Here is a 5,732-nt window from a genome sequence, read left to right as displayed (position 1 = left end):
GTCTTAAGGGGGTTCTTTGTGCCTCTTGAATTTGAATGTCTATTTCTTTTCCCAGATTTGGGAAATTCTCAGTTATAATTTGGTCAAGTATCCCTTCAGGCCCTTTCTCTCTGTCTTCCTCTTCAGGAATTCCTATGAGCCGGATGTTGTTCCGTTTGATTGTATCACTCAGATCTCGAATTCTCCTTTCCTGCTCCTGAATTAATTTCTCTCTCTTTTTTTCAGCTTCCTCTTTTGCTAGAACTATATCTTCTAATTCACCTATTCTTCTCTCAGCCTCGTCAATCCTTGAGGTGGCTGCCTCCAGTTTGTTATTCACCTCACCTATAGCCTTTTTTAAAGAGAAGATGTTCAATAGCACCAAAAATCGTAAAAAGGGGATCCCTATCTCTGGAAAGTGCTACCTCACATTGTAAATCTGTACATTGGGTGACTTAGAAATCTACTTGGTGTAAACTAACACTGTCTACATGGAGGAGATCAAGTTTCAAAGTCTACAGCAGAGAAAACACGACCTTGAATTGTAGTGCCCCTAGCAGAGCGTTTGCCACCATGGAAAGCTCTGCCCAGGCCATCTATGTGCCATTCTATAATGTCTCTCTCAAACGGCAATGGAAGAGACGTTTGTGATTACCTCTAAACAACCTGCTCTTCTTACAAATGGGGATGTTTCAACCTGTAAACTACGGGGGCCTCTTCATTCACTTCAAGGTAAGAGTTTCCATTGTAGGGACACCCAGGAGGGTTGAGGAAGCAAACTAAATGATTTCCAGAGCTACATGGCCCACATCTTGGAGAACTAGAACATTGGGAATAAAACAGCAGTTCTCCAGCATCCTGCCAATCTGGAAGCATCTCCTGAATCCTATCTCTTTCTCTACATGTTCATTCTACTAACTGATGGCTTTCTATACCTTCTTTCATCACCTCCATTACTAAAGTCATTTCTTGCCTCATAGTTTCTGGGTACTGCCTTCTCTTTCCACATCCCTGGTTTCCTGTGTTGACACTGGACTACCTTGTTTGTAAATAAGTCTGATTTTCTCTTTTTCTGGGTCTCTCTCTCTCTCTGTCTCAAGTTCAGACTTCCCAAGAGAGAGGCTTTGGTTGGTTCAAACAGTAACAACCCAGTGCTACTCTAGAATACCACCTGTGGGGCCTGGAGAGCCTAAAGAAGGCTATCTTCTGATCCAGTGTTGGCTCCTAGCTCAGCCAGCTGTGGTCATGGTGGTTGGAGAGATGGTCACTAAGCCTAGAGAATTCCTTGTAGACCCTTTTTCCCCAAAAGGAGGCAGTGGGTTTGCGAATCATAACGACCTTTTTTTTAATGTTTTATTTAGTTTTGATACAGAGAGACAGAGCATGAGAGGGGGAGGGGCAGAGAGAGGGGGAGACACAGAATCAGAAGCAGGCTCCAGGCTCTGGGCTATCAGCACAGAGCCCGACACGGGGCTCGAACCCACGAATGTGAGATCATGACCTAAGCCGAAGTCGGAGGCTTAATCGACTGAGCCACCCAGGTGCCCCTCTTAACGACCTTTGAAGTACAAATCCCCCAGTGAGTTAATGGTAGAAATGGTTCAAAGTTTCCTCTTCCAAGTATGGATTTGTTCCAAACAGGTTTTTATCTTTAATATTAGTTTAATTTAGGAGCAACTGTATCTGTGGTACTAAACCGCCAAGCAGCACATGCTGGCTGCTTAATGGTTAAAAACCCAAGGTATTGACAGAAAATACAGGCAAGAAAGCCTCTGATAAACTGAAAAGGCTTAAATGATTTCAATGAACTCTGCTTAACCATAGCCAGTTAGTTCCTGCTTTTCATTCTTATTCATTCATTCAGCAGCACTAATTGAAAGGCATTTTCCTAACCTGATAAATATATAAAGACAGCTAATACAGAAACTCCACCCTCTAAGAGCTGACCTCCAAGAGAGAAGAAGGGAGCTGAGTCTTTCTCCTGTCTCTTTGGTCTCCTTCAACGTTCTCTCTCCCTTTCCCCTTTACCTTGTGCAACTTCTGGAGACTTGTGTGTGTTGGAAGAGAAGAGGTGACATTCAGTTCCTTCTCTCCTCATGTGTCTTTGCCACACTTGTCAAGGACTCATAGAAATCGTAACTGACTCTGGTTCTGCCATCAGGCAAACAGTAAATGTGGCTGGAAGGCAGGGGACTGAGGGAGAGAGTATGTTTGTTTGTTTTTTCATTTATATTCTTTTATGTTGTTCAAATTTTTATAAGCTTTTATCTAGAAATTACTTTTAATAATAGACAAATAAGCCAATTTTCTTAAGTATTGTCTATAAAGAAGGAAAAGAAAGGGGATGGGCATCTATGAACAAACAGAGTTGGTAAAATTTTCCATGACCTGACTGGCAAGATTATTTTAGTTTCATTAAAAAAAAAAAAAAAAAAAGCCATCTCAAAGGAAGCATTGTGAAGGAAGATTATACTATACTGCAAGCAACTAAAGAAATTCCTTTTGTCCTTTAGATTTGTTTGATAACTGCAGATCACTTTCTTATCCTTGAAAGTCAAAGGACCACACTCCTTCTTCACTATGGAAAAGCAGCTGACATGATAACCTAGGCAAGCATTAGATGTTAGAGGTAGGCAGTGGAAAATTTGGGGGTCAGGGGCCAGAAGGGCATGGTTTCTTATATGCGTGAGCTTCCTGTAATGTGGAATGTGTACGTGTGAAATCACCAGTCACTACATTTGCAATAACTTAATAACATGACCATTCCTCCACCGGACTCTTTCCCCACACTGAGTTCCAGTTTCACCCTGGGCTACTTACCGTGAAGCTTCACAAAGAAAGAAGGAAGTAAACCCACTGAGGAGGCAGCAATATGTCTCAAATGCCACATTCTTAACCTGATGAAGGTTTCTTTTATCCTATTTATTAGTAATGCCACATACTAATATGTATGTAGTGGCTGGTCCAAATCGCGTATTTAATGGTCTCCCTGTGTCCTGGACCTTTCAGACAGATTAATAATTATTTAAAAGACGTGTCCTCACTGAGGCAGAGTTAACAGACAAAATGATCCTGGCCTGGGTCATCTTCATCCTGCCACAAGGTTGCACCTGCTCCCTCAGGTGAACTAAAAAGGAAGTGAAAAATGTGATATTTAAGGTCCTTTTGTCTGACGCCAGGAAAGGGATGAGAGTTCCTGTTTCTGCACTGTTGTTCATGCTAAAGGGTCTCCAAGGGCGGAACACTTATAGGAATTAGTTCCCAACTTCCTGAAAGCAAACAGCTCACAGGGGAAAGGCAGCAGCTAGCCAGTGGGGCCCAGTAATCCCAGCAGCACACCAGGGTCTAACAGAAATTACTGTGTTTGAGGAAACAGATAGGATCTAGAGAGAAACCAAACTTAAAACCTTGTGTGTCAGTCCTCTTAAAAATTAGGAAACAGCAAAAATAGGCAAACTGCTGCTTAAGGAGTGACTAAGGAGGAAGGGACATTTGAGGCCCGCTGCATTTTTCCAAAACAGAACTTAGAACCCAAGCCGGGCTTGGTACCAAGGCAGATAGAAGCAGAGAGGTCTGTGGAAATGGCTAATTTCATAATAATTCAGAATAATGCCGTACCCGAGGACAGATTCAAAGTGGTATTTCAAATGGCTATTCAATTAGTAGTAGATCCTGCTGGCTGACCAAATGAAGGTAGGCTTTGGCTCCCTAAGAGAAAGCAAACCATGAACATGAAAATATTTTAAAGTAGAATACAGAACTCACTGAACTTAATATTGAACTTGGGACTACTATTACCCACCACTTTAATCTTAGTGCTGACACTGTTAAACATAAGCAGTTTATTGAGAAGGCAATGTTTTGCTTTAAAACAAATGCATTTTTGAAAAGTCTGGAAGCTAAGATTATTAACTATTCTAGAAGCAGGGACAAATGTTATGAAAGGTGGTTCTACCATTCACAATTTTAGAAAAATGTTCGTCTGTCCTTTAATTTTATGAGATAAGTTTGAAAAATATCAATCAAAGTTCTGCTCTGAATCTCCAGGTGTGAAAACAGGGTTTGATGGGAAATCCAGATGGTCAAAGTATCAGCAGAGTTTTTATATTTGTGATCGGTAGAGAGAAGGAGGCCTGCGTCTGAAGTAACAACAGATGGGAAATGCCAACTCCATCACAGAAAATACTACCTTTACTCCCACCCCACAATCTGGAAACAAGCCATTGTATTGGTCTGTTTAAAAATAGTGGTCCTATTCCAGACGAGGGGCAACTGAACAGACCCATTTAATTACCCTTACACAACCCCTCTTTGGGTTAAGATGTAGCCATCACTATCTCCATTAGTTAATAAAAGGAGTTACTGCTAGTCATTAAAAAATAGCAGTCTTAGTAGAGATTTTTTAATATTACATATACATTTTATAAATCGGAAAGGCAAACTGAAAAAAAAACTTAAGGATCACGTGCGTGTGAGTGGGCGCACACCTGAGCACATTAACATTTTTAAATAGCAGGAAAATTATACTTTGCATGCTTAAGACACCTCATTGGCAGCTCAACCACCTCCCCCACCCTCTTGCCTCAGGCAGGTAGAGGCACTATTTTCCCTTCCGCCTAGAAGCAAAGAGGAACACTACTTAAGGTCCCATAGCCAATTAAAGAGAAGGGGTAGGGGGTGGAGAATGGAAGGGTGGGGAGAGGAAGAGATGGAAAGGGAGAAAAACAAAGAGGGAGAGAAAGTCAGAATAAGGGAGGGGGGAAGGGAAGGGACATGGTTTATCCAACATGTACTGCTTTTTAAGCACCCAGCTAGCACAGGGGTGCCTGGGTGACTCGGTTAAGTGTCTGACTTTGGCTTAGGTCATGACCTTGTGCTTTGTGTTTTCGAGCCCCATGTCTGGCTCTGTGCTGACACCTCAAAGCCTGGAGCCTGCTTCGGACTCTGTGTCTCCCTCTCTGCCCCTCCCCTGCTTGTGCTCCAACTCTGCCTCTCAAAAATAAATAAATGTTAAGAGAAAATATTTTGAGTACCCAGCCTAGCAGACCATCCAGTCTTAGGAATTCCTGCTGTCTACGTTGGAGTTCTGGCCTATGTTTGTCCTAATTTAGACTGCTATAATAGAGAAAACAACAATCCCTCTCACAAAGCAGGTGAGTTAAAAGAAAATGTAAATTTTCCTTTAAGAGTATTTGAATCAAAAGTCTTTGGAAATGGATGCTGTAAATAGAAGATTGGGCAATGCTCAAAACTATTTCCCTTATTTAACTTAAAGTAATAATTTATTTATCTCAAAAGGAAACCACAACTATTTGTAAAGATGATGTTTCCTGACTCTTGATTGGAGAGTATCTGCCAGAAAGCGAGTGAGGTACACACAAAGTGAACAAACACACACACACAACAGGCAACTGCAGTCGGAGCAACGTTGTTTATGCAACTGGTTTCAGCTGCTCTTCTTTCTAAAGGAAACTGCATCACTTTCAATTTAGAGGATTTTTTTAAAAAACTCAAATCAAAAGAATGACAAAGAAGTAGTAAGCTATTTAGATTTTTGATTTTTTATTTTATTTTATATTATTTATTTATTTTTATAATAGTTTATTGTCAAATTGGTTTCCATATAACACTCAGTGCTCTTCCCCATAAGTGCACTCCTCCATTACCACCACCTCCCTTCCCCCTCCCCCCTCCCCCTTAACCCTTGGTTCCTTTTCAGTATTCAATAGTCTCTCAGGTTTTGCACCCCTCTC

General features: G+C 41.3%; 1 long non-coding RNA gene across 1 annotated transcript in view; it reads right to left on the bottom strand.

Moving 5' to 3' along the window:
* LOC115302475 overlaps positions 1–5,732 on the bottom strand; it is a 46,565-nt gene that overhangs the window by 20,918 nt on the left and 19,915 nt on the right. The window lies entirely within an intron of this gene.

Source organism: Suricata suricatta, chromosome 9, assembly GCF_006229205.1.
Source record: "Suricata suricatta isolate VVHF042 chromosome 9, meerkat_22Aug2017_6uvM2_HiC, whole genome shotgun sequence".
NCBI lineage: Eukaryota > Metazoa > Chordata > Mammalia > Carnivora > Herpestidae > Suricata > Suricata suricatta.
Note: the sequence above shows the minus strand (reverse complement) of the source record. Positions and strands in the feature narration are given on the sequence as shown.